The 16,829-nt window shown below is 45.1% G+C and overlaps 1 protein-coding gene across 3 annotated transcripts in view; it reads right to left on the reverse strand.

The window, feature by feature from the left end:
• The window catches only part of BANK1 (B cell scaffold protein with ankyrin repeats 1), a 472,180-nt gene that overhangs the window by 306,907 nt on the left and 148,444 nt on the right, over positions 1–16,829 (reverse strand). The window lies entirely within an intron of this gene.

Genomic DNA, 16,829 nt, shown 5'->3' on the forward strand with positions numbered 1-16,829 from the left:
TATAGGCAGAGTTACCACCCCATCTTCCCCATTGGCTTCCCCCCTTTCCCCATAGGTATAGGCAGAGTTACCGCCCCCCCCTCTTTCCCATAGGTATAAGCAGGTACACCATCCCCTCTTTCCCACAGGTATATGCAGTGTTACCCCCCCTTTCCCATAGGTATATGCAGTTACACCCCCCCTCTTTCTCATAGGTATATGCAGTTACCCCCCTCTTTCCCATAGGTATATGCAGTTACATTCCCCCTCTTTCCTATAGGTATTTGCACAGTTACACCCCCCCCTCTTCCCCATAAGTATATGCAGAGTTACACCCCCCCTCTTCCCCATAGGTATATGCAGAGTAACCCCCCCTCTTCCCCATAGGTATATGCAGAGTAACCCCCCCCCCTCTTCCCCATAGGCATATGCAGAGTAACCCCCCCTCTTCCCCACAGGTATATGCAGAGTAACCCCCCCTCTTCCCCATAGGTATATGCAGAGTATACCCCCTCTTCCCCATAGGTATATGCAGAGTAACCCCCCCCCCCTCTTCCCCATAGGTATATGCAGAGTAACACCCCCCTCTTCCCCATAGGTATATGCAGAGTAACCCCCCCAGGTATATGCAGAGTAACCCCCCCTCTTCCACATAGGTATATGCAGAGTAACCCCCCCCCCCTTTCCCCATAGGTATAGGCAGAGTTACCCTTCCTCTTTCCCATAGGTATAAGCAGGTACACCATCCCCTCTTTCCCATAGGTATATGCAGTGTTACCCCCCCCTTTCCCATAGGTATATGCAGTTACACTCCCTCTTTCTCATAGGTATATGCAGTTACCCCCCTCTTTCCCATAGGTATATGCAGTTACATCCCCCCTCTTTCCTATAGGTATTTGCAGAGTTACACCCCCCCTCTTCCCCATAGTTATATGCAGAGTTACACCCTCCCTCTTCCCCATAGGTATATGCAGAGTAACCCCCCTCCCCCTCTTTCCCATAGGTATATGTAGTTACACCCCCCTCTTTCCCATAGGCATATGCAGTTACCCCCCCTCTTTCCCATAGGTATATGCAGTTACTCCCCTCTTTCCCATAGGTATATGCAGTTACTCCCCTCTTTCCCATAGGTATATGCAGTTACATCCCCCCCTCTTTCCCATAGGTATATGCAGAGTTACACCCCCCTCTTCCCCATAGGTATATGCAGAGTAACCCCCCTCTTCCCCATAGGTATATGCAGAGTAACCCCCCCTCTTCCCCATAGGTATATGCAGAGTAACCCCCCCCTTTTCCCCATAGGTATATGCAGAGTAACTCCCCCATCTCTTCCCCATAGGCATATGCAGAGTAACTCCCCTCTTCCCCATAGGTATATGCAGAGTAACCCCCCCCCTCTTCCCCATAATACCTATGCAGAGTAACCCCCCCCCCCCAGGTATATGCAGAGTAACACCCCCCCCCCTTTTCCTCATAGGTATATGCAGAGTAACCCCCCCCCCAGGTATATGCAGAGTAACCCCCCCCCCCCTCTTCCCCATAGGTATATGCAGAGTAACCCCCCCTCCCCCCATAGGTATATACAGAGTTGAGGGGAAAAAATAAGGATGCCCACCTGGTATCCCGCGCAGCGTTCTCCTCAGCAGCAGGGGCCCGCGTCTTCTCACCTCCACAGTACAGGCACCGGATGAGTGATGTCACCGGCGCCTGTACTGTGTGCTGCATGGGGGCGGAGGTCACGTCTCCTCTGTGTAAGCTGCAGATGCGGCTCACACAGAGGGGACACTTTCTCCTATATGTGCGTGTATCGCGCATACAGGCGAAGACAGCGCTGTCTGCTGGGGATCTGGGACGAGTGTCCCGGACCTCAGTAGTGTCGGCGGCTGGTCAGTCCGCCCCTGGCACCCCCTTGTGAGTGGCAGCCGCCCCCCCTTGGTGCACCACTGATGTACAGCCACTTATTTACATAAAGCTACATCATGTAAGACTCTATTGTAGGACAAGAACATGAATACATTTCAGTGCACTGCATAGAATACAGGCGTTGAACAAGCTTCCTGGATATTGGAACGCAGCAGCCTATGTCACTGTATAGATATACAGTACATCACCAAAAACCTTAAACTGTACACTGTAGAAAAATAAATAAACACAAAGGAAACCAGACTCTTCTATGGGGAACAATGGAGTTTTCTACAAAATCCTATTTACAGGGCACCCATTTGGTACATGTTGGGTTAATGGGGGTATATATATATATATATATATATATATATATATATATATATATATATATAAAGTAGATAACTAATCTAGATAAAGCAAGTCCTTATATACTGTATAAAAGTAAGAAAGATCTGCTGGGAGCTGTAAATCACTGTCTATGTAGAGGACAGGAGCTTCTCCAGGGTCCTGTAAAGTACACGTAATGTCCTAAAAAAGTAAAATTTAGCTGCCTCACCTCGTGTCCAAAGGAGCGGCTAACTGTGGCACAGGTAGAGTAGTAAAGACATGTTATACCTCCCTGTACTGTAGGGAGGCGCTACCAGACAGGAATTCTGTGCATATTATTCATTAATGCAGGGGTTTTACCAGTGAATTTCTATTCTAATTGGTCAATTCTTCCGGCCATTGATGTTTTGCAGATCTGGACTGTCCATAGCATTGTATTTTGAGTCTGGTTTCAAGTTACCATGGTCCAGAAAAGACCATTGTATGTTGAAACTATTATATATATATATATATATATATATATATATATATATATACTGTATATATATATATATATATATATATATATATACACACATACACTGGGAGTATGTGTTCACAGCTTGCCTAATGCACATATCAAAAGTATATGTAAACTCAGTGTAAGACAGTTACAGTATTTTACAAAGAGAAATATCTTTGAGTTTTTAAGATTCTGAACTGTAACCTATTCAAACTGGTTTGTAATAATTCTCAAATAGCCATTTCCAGTTGTGTTTTATATTGTAAAATATAAGTGACATATTGGTAGAATGTTTTTATGGTGGTTTTATTACTATATGTGTGCTCTTGGTAAAGAAGCCAATCACACGATATATGGCATTAGCATTTCCTGTTACATGGAGGTTGACAAAATGCTTTACAGGCTGCATGCTCAATCATTTGTTAAGGGCTCTTTGAATATGCAGTTTATGACCTTTGAATAATTAAAAACAAGGATTGAATACATAACTGTCAATACACAATGAATGAGGCATCAAAACACATAAATAGTCCAGTGCCAGGCCATTACAACAAACCGTCTTCAGCAATACAAAGCATGCTTAGAAGTACTGGGAATATTTTTTCGTGTGATTACCATTTCAGTGTTAAGAAAAAGAAAAAAAAAACACAATTACAAGATTGCTTATGCTTTAAAAATATTATTTTACTGAATACAATGCAACTAAATAGACCAGATGGGATTAAACAGCAAATATGTTGGTCAGAAATGATAGTAATAGGATTTCTCAATTGTCTGGCAGATAGTGATCTTCAATATACAGGTCACTGGTCTACTCCAGGGTCATCTTGCTAACAGCCTCTTCATGTATCTATAAGCCAGCCATATTGCCACCAGCAGTTGCGCATCATAAAGGGGTACTCTGGTGAAATTTTTTTTTTTTAATCAACTGGTGCCAGAAAGTTAAACAGATTTGTAAATGACTTCTTTTTCTTGTCTACAGTGCTCTCTGTTGACACCTCTGTCCGTGTCAGGAACTGTCCAGAGCAGCAAAGGTTTGCAATGAGGATTTTCTCCAACTCTGGACAGTTCCTGATACAGGCATCAGGTGTCAGCAAAGAACACTGTGGACAAGACAAAAAAGAAATTAAAAAAGAAAATACTTTCCTCTGTAGCATACAGCTGCTAAAAAGTACTGGAAGGGTAAAGATTTTTTTAATAGAAGTCATTCATAAATCTGTTTAACTTTCTGGCACCAGTTGATTTAAAAAATGTTTTCCACCGGAGTACCCCTTTAACATTTTTTTATGATCTAATATTACTGTTTATATAAGGTGCTAGTAAATGATTAATATATACTGATGCTTTTCGAGAGTGGCTGTGTAGTAGTGCTGCCATCTGAAATAGTACAGTACTATTTACTATTCCAATAATTATCATGGATGAAGTACTAGGACTAGGGGAGTTGTGTGCCTCCAAACTGGTGTAGAGTCTTAAAAGCCATGCAATTCTTTATGGGAAACAAATATGCAAAGTAGCTCATTTCCAGAAGGAAAATAACTTTCTCTACAGTGTAAACACCCTAACAATCTGTAATGCCACTGATTGGCTGGAACCGGCGTACTGGCTTTTACCTGCAACTGGGGACATTTTCTGCGCCATGTCTCTGCTGTGCACCCTGGTCTTTCTCCTTTGGATTCTCTCTTGCTGCTTCTGCCAGAGCTTCAGTTTCCACTCTGGCCTCTAAAGGCCATGTGCAAACACTGGCTGAGACTTATAGGGCCTTTGTGCGCTTCCTATTGGATCCCCATCCAATCCCTGCCAGACACCAACTTTAAGAGAGCACAATATATTATAGGTTTACTACAGCAAAGGTTCCAGCTTTTTTTGTTCCTGTGTACCAGTTTCCTGACTTGTTCTTGATGCTGTCTCTAGCCTCATCCCTCTGTATCTGCCTGCCTTCCCTGGAAAAGCTTTGGATCCCTGACCACGCCTCTACCTTCTAGCAGCTCTATTGATCTAGCTGCACCTGTGCTATACAGCTGTGCTAAAACACTGGGACCACTCTTGTGGCAGCGACCTGGTGTTTCGTTGCGGTTAAGACCAGCTTCTGCATCCTGGAGCAGGACAGAGGGTGAAAACCAGGGGAACACTTAGATTCCGCTCCCAAGTTTGGTCCAAAGCCAAAGCGGTAAGTTGCACAGCGGGTCCACATTCGCTGTGGCGTTACACAATCAATGTCTAACCCTTAAAGTGCCTTAAAACATGACTATGGATCATATGCCAGAATCTTCACAAAAAGGTGGAGTTACCCGCCTTTGCTGAAAGAGCTAAGCACATTACCATTAATGTAGCATTATCTGGAAAATGCTGTTTTGTTTTGGGTAAACAGTTCATGCAAAGCATGCCCTTTAGCTTGAAAAAGGTACAACGTTGAGCAACTAAACTAATAAAGTGCATGGAGGATCATAGCTTTAAGGAAAGATTAATTAATTAACAAATTAATTTAGTCTTGAGAAGAGACGTTTAGGGGGACAGGATCAACTCCCATTATCGGAAGAAAAAAAGGCTTAATCTCCAGGGGCGACAAGACTTCTTTACCAAAAGAACTGTGAATCTGTGGAACAGTCTACCTCAGGAACTGGTCACAGCAGAATAACTTTTTCAACAAACACTTGGATAATTTCTTAAAATAACATTAATAACATAAATTCTTGTTTTGAATATTGATTCAGACTCATTTCTAGGATTGATACTTTGCATCAATATTGGAAAATAAACTACTATGCCGTATATACTTGAGTATTAGACAGCCCGAACATAAGCTGAGGCCCCTACTTTCACCCCCAAAACCTGGGAAAACTTATTGACTCAAGTATAAGCCTAGGGGGGAAAATACATCATCCCCCCGTTATAATCCAGACCCCCCTGTCATCATTCAGACCCCCGTCATCATCACCCTCTGTCAAACCCCCCCTGTCATCATCACCCCCAGTCTATATCCCCCCTGCCATCATCCAGACCGCCCCCTCCGTCATCATATAGGCCCCCCTCATTGTCTACTCACCTCCCCAGTTCTCTCGGTCCTGCTGCTTAGCAGCTGCAGGGACTTTCCGCATTCCGTTGGAGAGGGTGAGCCGGTCTGGGCCGTCCATCTTCACCAGGAGGCCCTTTTCTCCGCTCCGGGCCGACCCCAGACAAGTGACGCTGCATTGATGCCGCCGCGCTGGGACGTCCATGCACAGGGATGCCCCTGACGTCACGGACGTCTGCTGTGCACAGACGTCCTTGTGCTGTGGCATCAATGCAGCATCACTAGTCTGATAGTCCCTGCAGCGAAGATGGATGGCCTGGCCAACCCCACCTCACCCCCAACAGTATTTTTTTTTCACTCGAGTATAAGCCGAGGGGTGCATTTTCAGCACGAAAAATTGTGCTGAAAAACTCGGCTTACACTCGAGTATATATACGGTAGTTTTCCATACACTTTCCCTTTATCCCCATTTTGTTCCCATCCTATTGTACGTGTAAACTAGATGGATTTGTGTATTTTTTCAACTGCATGTAACTATTCAACAGTCTCCGATTGTGGAATGGTTTAACTGTGGTTTTTCTTATATTTATAGCCATTGTGTGAGATAAAAAAAATATATATATCTACTTACCGCCACAGTGCCTCTACCAGCTTTGTCTTCCTGAAGCTGCAGCGTGACTGTCATCTACAGAAACACCGGGGCCCAATATGTCATACTGCAGCTCAAAGAATCGCTATGTCTCGCCTTGGCCAGTCATTCGCTGAGCTGCAATATAATACATTGGGCCTGGGTGCTTCTGTAGATGACAATCACGCTACAGCTTCAGGAAGACGATTGCTGCAAGAAACCAGAGGAGGACACCAGAGGCATTGGTGGAGTGTTGGAGGTAAGTAGATGTTTTATTTTTTTTTCATATCATACACAATGGGCAAAGAAAACAACAACCTCCCAGAGTTCTCCATTTGAAGTAAATACAATTCTATATCTTTCCATACCTTAGAACAAAGCAAAGTGTTCTACACCCCTATTGAGGCTCTCTGTAGTCCAGAAATAGCCGTTTTTAATATAGATTTGCCGCAAATAAATTTTTATCGAAACAAATTTTTTAAAAAAATTCGGCAAATCAGCCGAATCCAATTTTTCTAAAGTTTGCTCATCTCTAGTGTTTATGTCAGAACCACTGTAAAATCATCCATCCCTGTGCAAATCATCAATTTAGACCTTAAATGTACATGGTGCGCTCTCACTCCTGAGCCTTGTTGTGCACCACAGAGCACTTTGCATCCACATATGGGGTATTTCCATACTCAGGAGAAAATGTGTTCTAAATTTTGGGGTTCTTTTTTTCCTTTTAACGCTTATGAAAATTAAAAGTATGGCGCAACACCAGCATGTTAGTGTAAAAAATGCATATTGTGTAGACCCCAACTTTACCTTTTCATAAGGGGTAAAAGTAGAAGAAGCCCTTCAAAATTTGTAACGCAATTTCTTTCGAGTACAGAAATACCCCATATGTGGCACTAAATTGTTGCCTTGAAATAAGTCAGAGCTCCAAAGCCAGAGAGCACCATGCGCATTTGAGGCCTAAATTGGGGATTTGCATCCGCCACCAAAATACCCACGGCAGTGTTTCCCAAACAGGGTGTCTCCAGCTGTTGCAAAACTCCCAGGCTGTCCGGCAATACTGGGAGTTGTTGTTTTTCAACAGTTGGAGGCTCAGTTTTGGAAACAGTGCCGTACGAAACATTTTTTTTTTTTATTGGGGAGGGGGGGGGGGACTGTGTAATGGTGTGTATATGTAGTGTTTTATTTTGTGTAGGTGTAGTGTAGTGTATGGCACATTCACATGGGTATACAGTGAGTTTCTCACTGGGAGTTTGAACTGCGGCAGAAATTCTGCAGCTTCTCAAACTTGCTGCAGAAAATTGCTGTAATCTCCTACCCATTTGAATGTACCCTGTAAATTCACATGGGCGAGGAATAAACCTTCAGCTGTTGCAAAACTACAACTCCCAGCATGCACTGACAGACCAGATTGATTGCGACAGGCACATTGATTGCGAAACACTGAGAGTTCGTTACTTAACTCAGTGTTTCGTAACCAGTGTGCCTCCAGCTGTTGCAAAACTAGAACTCCCAGCATGAACGGTCTCTCAGTGCATGCTGGGAGTTGTATTTTTGCAACAGCTGGAGGCACGCTGGTTGTGAAACACTGAGTTAGGACACAAACTCTGCTTCACAACCGGTATGCCTTCAGCTGTTGCAAAACTGCAACTCTAAATATGTATTGACAGCCGAAGGGCATGCTGAGAGTTTTAGTTTCGCAACAGCTGGAGGCACACTGCTACAACTCCCAGCATGCCCTTCGGCTGTCCGTGCACGGTGGGAGTTGTAGTTATGCAACAGAAAAATGTGCCTCCAGCTGTTTTATAACTGATACACCCAGCATGCACAGACTACCAAAGGGCATGCTGGGAGTTGTAGTTTGAACTCCAGCTGTAGCAAAACTACAAGTCTCAGCATGCCCTTTGGCTGTGCATGCTGAGAGTTGTTGCTAAGCAACAGGAGAAGGTGAACAGGCCTCACCTCCTGCTGTATCCTGCGGCTCCTGTCAAAGGCCGCCACTCATGAGGGGACCCCTGCCAGGCAGGGTAAAGATAGGAGACCCCCCCCAACCAAGATCGCCGACCCGATCACTGCCCAGCAGGGTAGTGATTGGTCGTTCGTTCCGACTGATCAATCACATGATCATGAGGTGACACCTGTGCCACCTCACTCCTGCTGGGTAAGGGTGAATGGGGCTGTCTCAGTCAGCCCCATTCACCCTTTTTGTTCGGGTCACCGGAGACTCGATTGACCCAGAATCGACCCAAATCGCCGGCCTGAATTGATCGCCGGTCTGAATTGATAGCCAACATGGGGGGGTCCCCAGGGATTTGCACAGGGTGCCTACTGAATGATTTCAGCAGGCATCCCGATCTGGCGGGGACCGGAATTTCCACTGCCTTACAGGCACTCCCTTGGTCCTTAAGTACCAGGATGTCAGGGCATCCTTAAGTGGTTAAAGAATTTATTTGCAAATTATGGTGGAAAATTTGTATTTGGTCAATAACACAATAACAAAAGTTACTTTGTTTTATACCCTTTGTTGGCAATGACAGAGGTCAAACGTTTTCTGTAAGTCTACACTAGGTTGTCACACACTGTTGCTTTTATTTTGGCCCATTCCTCATGCAGATCTCATCTAGAGCAGGGATGTTTTGGGGCTGTCGCTGGGCAACACAGACTTTCAACTCCCTCCAAAGGTTTTCTTTGGGGTTGAGATCTGGAGACTGGCTAGGCTACTCCAGGACCTTGAAATGCTTCTTACGAAGCCACTCCTTTGTCTCAGTCAGCCCCATTCACCCTTTTTGTTCGGGTCACCGGAGACTCGATTGACCCAGAATCGACCCAAATCGCCGGCCTGAATTGATCGCCGGTCTGAATTGATAGCCAACATGGGGGGGTCCCCAGGGATTTGCACAGGGTGCCTACTGAATGATTTCAGCAGGCATCCCGATCTGGCGGGGACCGGAATTTCCACTGCCTTACAGGCACTCCCTTGGTCCTTAAGTACCAGGATGTCAGGGCATCCTTAAGTGGTTAAAGAATTTATTTGCAAATTATGGTGGAAAATTTGTATTTGGTCAATAACACAATAACAAAAGTTACTTTGTTTTATACCCTTTGTTGGCAATGACAGAGGTCAAACGTTTTCTGTAAGTCTACACTAGGTTGTCACACACTGTTGCTTTTATTTTGGCCCATTCCTCATGCAGATCTCATCTAGAGCAGGGATGTTTTGGGGCTGTCGCTGGGCAACACAGACTTTCAACTCCCTCCAAAGGTTTTCTTTGGGGTTGAGATCTGGAGACTGGCTAGGCTACTCCAGGACCTTGAAATGCTTCTTACGAAGCCACTCCTTTGTTGCCCGGGCAGTGTGTTTGGGATCATTGTCATGCTGAAAGACCCAGACATGTTTCATCTTCAATGCCCTTGCTGATGGAAGGAGGTTTTCACTCAAAATCTGACAATAAATGGCCCCATTCATTCTTTCCTTTACACAAATCAGTCGTTCTGGTCCCTTAGTAGAAAAACAGCCCCAAAGCATGATGTTTCTACCCCCTTGCACAGTAGTTATGGTGTTCTTTGGATGCAACTCAGCATTCTTTCTCCTCCAAACATGACGAGTTGAGTTTTTACCAAAAAGTTCTGCTTTGGTTTCATCTGACCATATGACATTCTCCCAATACTCTTCAGGATTATCCAAATGCTCTCTAGCAAACTTCAGACAGTCCCGGACATTTACTGGCTTAAGTAGGGGGACACGTCTGGCACTGCATGATTTGAGTCCCTAGCGGCGTAGTGTGTTACTGATGGTAGCCTTTGTTACTTTGGTCCTAGCTCTCTGCAGGTCATTCACTAGCCCCAAGACCCCCCCCCCCCCGTGTGGTTCTGGAATTTTTGCTCACCATTCCTGCGATAATTTTGACATCAAGGGGTGAGATCTTGCGTGGAGCCCCAGATCAAGGGAGATTGTCAGTGGTCTTGTATGCCTTCCATTGTCTAATAATTGCTCCCACTGTTGATTTATTCACACCAAGCTGCTTGCCTATTGTAGATTCAGTCTTCCCAGCCTGGTGAAGTTCTACAATTTTGTTTCTGGTGTACTTCGACATCTCTTTGGTCTTGGCCATAGTGTAGTTTGGTGTGTGACTGAGGTTGTGGACAGGTGTCTTTTATACTGATAATAAGCTAAAACAGATGCCATTAATACAGATAACAAGTGGAGGACAGAGGAGACTCTTAACCCCTTAAGGACCGGGGGTTTTTCCGTTTTTGCATTTTCGTTTTTTGCTCCTTGCCTTTAAAAAATCGTAACTCTTTCAATTTTGCACCTAAAAATCCATATGATGGCTTATTTTTTGCGCCACCAATTTTACTTTGTAATGACATCAGTCATTTTGCCCAAAAATCTACGGTGAAACGGAAAAAAAAATCATTGTGCGACAAAATTGAAAAAAAAAAAACGCTGTTTTGTAACTTTTGGGGGCTTCCGTTTCTACGTAATACATTTTTCGCTAAAAATGACACCTTATCTTTATTATGTAGGTCCATACAATTAAAATGATACCCTATTTATATAGGTTTGATTTTGTCGGACTTCTGGAAAAAATCATAACTACATGCAGAAAAATTAATACGTTTAAAATTGTCATTTTCTGACCCCTACAACTTTTTAATTTTTCCGTGTATGGGGCGGTATGAGGGCTCATTTTTTGCGCCGTGATCTGAAGTTTTTAAGTGTACCATTTTTGCATTGATAGGACTTATTGATAGCTTTTTATTCATTTTTAAATGATATAAAAAGTGACCAAAAATGCACTATTTTGGACTTTGGAATTTTTTTGCGCGCACGCCATTGACCGAGCGGTTTAATTAATGATATATTTTTATAATTCGGACATTTACACCCGCGGTGATACCATATATGTTTATTTTTATTTTCATTTACACTGTGTTTTTTTTTTTTATTGGAAAAGGGAGGTGATTCAAACTTTTAATAGGGGAGGAGTTAAATGATCTTTATTCACTTTTTTTTTCCACTTTTTTTTTGCAGTGTTATAGGTCCCATAGGGACCTATAACACTGCACACACTGATCTTCATCATTGATCACTGGTTTCTCATAAGAAACCAGTGATCAACGATTCTGCCGCATGACTGCTCAGGCCTGGATCTCAGGCACTGAGCAGTCATTCGGCGATCGGACAGCGAGGAGGCAGGTAGGGGCCCTCCCGCTGTCCTGTCAGCTGTTCGGGATGCCGCGATTAGCCGCGGCTATCACGAACAGCCCGACTGAGCTAGCCGGCAACTTTCACTTTTAGCCGAGCGGCTCAGCTCTGAGCGCGCGGCTAAAGGGTTAATAGCGCGCGGCGCCGCGATCGGCGCTGCGCGCTATTCGAGGCGGGTCCCGGCTTCACTATGACGCCGGGCCCGCCGTGATATGACGCGAGGTTACTGTGTAACCCTGCGTTATTTCAGGAGAGCAGGACCAAGGACGTACCGGTACATCCTTGGTCCTTAAGGGGTTAAAGAAGTTACAGGTCTGTGAGAGCCAGAAATCTTGCTTGTTTGTAGGTGACCAAACACTTATTTTCCACCATAATTTGCAAATAAATTCTTTAAAAATTAGACAATGTGATTTTATGGATTTTCTTTTCTCATTATGTCTCTCATAGTTGAGGAATACGTATAATGAAAATTACAGGCCTCTTTCATCTTTTTAAGTGGGAGAACATGCACAATTGGTGGCTGGCTAAATATTTTGTTGCCCCACTTATTCTGATTGTGTCATGCATATTTTCGATAGCTCTAAATTGTATATTTTATTATATTAAAGCAGAAGTATAAGCCAAAAAAAGGTACATGGGCTGTAAGATCAAAAGCAATAAAGGCAGAGCTGGCTGAGTTGGCCGAGCCATCTTGTTACTTCTGGTGCACTAAAAAGTATAAATAGTCAAAAACAATCATTCTTGCTCAGATGTTACTCAATCACATATTTCAAATGGTGTTGACAAGGTAGACAGTAGAGATGATCGAATTTTTTAAAAATTTGATTCAGCCGATTCAACGAATTTTCCGAAAAATTCAGTTTGATCCAAATTTAGCGAATTGCTATTAAAAATGGCTATTTCCGGGCTACAGAGAGCCTCAATAGGAGTGTAGAACACTTTGCCTTGTCGTAACATGCATAGGGAGTGTGCTGGGGTAGTGAAATAATACTGTTATTCAGTATAACATGCAGATTACAGGCATCGCTATTAGAATCACTGCCGCAGAGTGGCACAATGACTGGATGTGGCAGCAGGGTCGGGAGACCATATGGCATCACAATTGAAGTGATTAAAGAGAATTTTTTAATGTAAATTGAAGATTTTGAGAGTAACAAGTTGAATGTATCAGCAGCATGAGGAGATAACATGGTGGCACAATGACAGAGCCTGGTAATTGGAATGAGCAAATTTAAAACCTTTTTTGAGGACCCATTGGAAGGCAAGTCTGGTGCCAGCAGCCGTGGTAATTCCAGCTCCAATAGTGTATAATTGCTGCAATGTATAAGCTGCTGCAGTGAAAAAGCTCGTACTTGTATCTTAAAATTGAGCAGGAGGCCCGCTGCGAGGCGGGCTACCGCCTGTCCCAGCCCTTACCTCTCAGTGCCATATAACAGGGAAATCACATGGGGGCAGAATGACAGAGCCTGGAGGTGGCAGCAGCATGACGAGACCGTATGGTGGCACAATGATACAGTCTGGAGGTGGCGGCATCCTATGTAGGCCACAGAGTGGCACAATGATAGAGCCTGGAGGTGAAGGCTGCATATGTAGGCCGCACTGCGGCACAATGACAGATCCTGGAGGTGGGGGCAGCCTATGTAGGCCACAGAGCGGCAAAAAGAGTCTGGAGGTAGTGGCAGCATGAGGAGACCATATGGCAGCTGAATGACAAAGCCAGGAGGAGGCGGCAGCATTGGAGACCATATGGCGGAAGAATGACATAGCCTGGAAGTGGAAGCAGCATGAGGATACCATATGGCAGCAGATTGACATAGCCTGGAGAAGGGGCCGCATGAGGAGACCATATGGTGGCAGAATGATACAGCATGGAGTTGACGGCAGCCTATGTAGGCCACAGAGCGGCACAATGACAGACCCTGGAGGCGGCAGAAGCAGCATCAGGAGTCCTGATGGTGGGTGAAAGAAGGAGCACTTGGCATCAGATGTGTGGCATCAGGCGGGTGGCAGGATCAGAACAGTAGCTGATGCAGGTAGGCAGAAGAAACCGGTCTCTTTTGTCAAAGTATTGGTGTGGCACCATGGATAATCTAATCTGATGCATCAGGCATTGGTGGATGGAAACCCTGGCTGATCCAAGCCCGATTCATCTTGACAAAGGTCAGTCCCTCCATATTTTTGGTGGACAGGCGAGTTCTCCTTGGGATTAATATGGCCCCCGCCGCACTAAACACCCGCTCTGATGGCACACTACTGGTCGGGCAGGACAGCTTTTCCAGGGCAAACTCTGCTAGTTGCAGCCATAAATCCAGTTTGGCTGCCCAGAAGTGAAGCAGATCTTCAATGTGGGTTGGCAGGGTCCAATTATGCCACCACCTGCTGGTTCAGTTCCTGCTCAAGGTCTACCTGCTGCTGCTGATTAGTTGCTTCACTATGCGGGTGAAGAAAGCTACTCATCAGTGACTGTAGACTCAGACTGCTGCTGATGGAGCTGGTACTGCTCCTACCACTCCACCCCTCCCCAGCAGTGATGGCAGTGGAACGTGAGCACAGAGGGCCCCCCGAGTCAGACCTGCGAGAGGATGGACGATGGCGCAAACAGGCATCGGCCAACTGACTAAGTAGGATGTCTCTGTAGTAGGTCACTTTATCCTCCCTCTCAGTGGGTGTAAAAAAGGCCCCCATTTTGTGCCGGTAGCGAGGGTCCAACAAGGTGGAGAGCCAGAAGTCATCCCGCTGCCGAATGGTGACAATTCAGCAGTCACAAAGCAAACAAGTGAGCATGCATGGTGCCATTTGTGCAAAAGACTTGGAAAGACTCCCTGTCTCCATCTCTACTGCATACTGCCACGGTGTGTCTAGATCCTCTGTCTCGTCTTCCTCATCACTCTGTGGCTCCTCTGGCTGCTCCTGCTCCTCCTCTCCTGTCTGCTGAGTATAATAGCAACCCATTTCACTACACATGGCCTGTGCTCCACTGTACCCCTCCCCCTCCTCCTCTTCCATTTCAGCCCTCACAGGGCTCATGTGGCCATGAGATGAAGGCTACATGTCTCCAGTGCCCTGACCAGCCATCATTTCCACCATATGTTGTAGGAAATGAAGCAGTGGAATGACGTTGTTCATCCTGTAATCCTTGTGACTTACAACTTCAAAGGGCCTGAGCAAATGACAGGTGTCACATATGAGCTGACACTGGTTGACATTGAAGTTACACAGGGGAGTACCCCTATCCGCTTGGATCATCATGTAATCGTTGATGGCCTTTCTCTATTTGTCGGTCCAACATATGGAGGGTGGAATTCCAACGCGTGGAAACGTCGCAAATCAGACTATGTTGGGGGATACTATTCTGACTCTGCTGCTAAAGGAGGGTGTGCTTTGCGGTGTACGAGTGGCTTAAGTGCATGCAAAGTTTCCTTCCCATTGTTAGGATGTCTTGCAGATGGGTGTAACACTTTAGGAACCACTTGACAACCAGACTGAAAACGTGTGCCATGCAGGGCTCATGGCTCAGTCTTTCTTGACGCAGCACAGACAAGATGTTCTTCCCGTTGTCGGTCACCATGGTTCCTATTTTCAGTTGTCACGGAGAAAGCTATGATTCAATTTCTTGATAAATCACTTTGGCAGTTCCTCCCCTATATGACTCCATTCACCAAGGCAAACCAGGCAAAGAACAGTGTGACACCGCCGTGCCCTGCACACTTGGTATGCTGGAGAGGCACTGTGACTTGTCCGTGCAGTGGAGGCTGAGGATGTGGCCGAGGATGAGGAGGCAGAGTCGGACATTGTCGCAGGACCAACGGTGTGAGAGTGTGGAGGTGGAAGCGGCGTGACCTGGCCAAGTTGCTGGGGTGGCTGTGCAGGAAGCACATTCACCCAGTGGGCCATAAAGGACATGTATGGTCCCTGATTGTAGTTACAGCTCCACACGTCAGTGCTGCCGTGCACTTTGGTGCATGCCGACAGGTTTAAGGACTGGTCCACCTTCTGTTCTACATGTTTGTGCAGGGCTGGTATTGCCTTTCTCGAAAAGAAATGACTGCTTGGGACTCTCCACCTTGGGGCGGCAAAATCCATCAGTTTTCTGAAAGGTGCAGAGTCCACCACTTGAAAAGGGTGGGACTGCACACCAGCAACTTGGACAGGAGCACATTCAGCTTCTGCACAGTTGGATGAGTGGGTGCATACTGTGCGCATATTTTTCCCTTTTTTACAGTAATACACCCCAGTACGGTTGCACCAAAAATAAGCGTAACAATCTAGTGCTTTTACACTTACTGCCCCCTATTAGCTTTAACCAGAAAAAACATAGAACTGCGGAGTGTGTATATTTTTCATTTTTTTTTACAGTAATACACCCCAGTACGGTTGCAAAAAAAAAAGGGTTCTCTCTCTCTCTCTGAACTCTGCTTGCCTGCACTATGGTTGCTTGCAATCTTTGAATGGGGAGTCACAGTGCTTCCTGTGATCACTGATGATCCCAATTGGCAGACTATGAAACAACTTCTGAACTCTCCCTGCCTGCCTGCAGTGATGCGGGCTTGAGGTCAATGCATTTCCCCTGTGCTAATCTCTCTGTATTGTCAGTAACAGTAATGCTGATTGGAGACCACACAGTTCCTGCTCTCTCGAACGAATGTGGGCTTGAGGTGAATGGATTTGCCGCTAGACAGATCTCTATTGTCAGTCGGTAACAGTCTCTGCTCTCTCAGCAAAATGCACATCTTCTGTAATGGCTGCCAAATATATAGGGCTGTGACATCACAGGGCTGACTGGCTGCTGATAGGCTGCTGGAATTGTGAAAAGAAGATGTTGTTGTTCTGTTGTTCCATTTTCTCTTATCATCTCAGAAGAGAGGTTGCGATCAGAATATTTAATGCTACAATGAAAAAAGTGTTTTCAAGTTGAGCAACAGTTAACCCGCTAGGACCACGCAGACATTGCCATCCCTCAAATTCCCTAGTGTGGACTGTGCAGTAGAAACCCTTTGACAGCAATGAGACTGTGTTACATGTAAACCTAGCCTTAAACTACATTTTGACTCAACATCTGTAATTTATGTTTCTTTTCATCAGCATTGTCTTCCATTGTAAGTAGTATGGGAATAGATGACATTTTTCTGCTTGAGTAACTGTTCAAGCTTGGTAGATTGATCATAAACAGCCGATATGCTTTCCATGAAAGCCTTATAAAAAGGTATTTACGGTACATTCATTTCTACAATATTATTATAAACTGCTATTTCTAAACTATTAATGAAAT

The sequence above is a fragment of the Hyla sarda genome, chromosome 1 (assembly GCF_029499605.1).
Source record: "Hyla sarda isolate aHylSar1 chromosome 1, aHylSar1.hap1, whole genome shotgun sequence".
In the NCBI taxonomy this organism is placed as follows: domain Eukaryota; kingdom Metazoa; phylum Chordata; class Amphibia; order Anura; family Hylidae; genus Hyla; species Hyla sarda.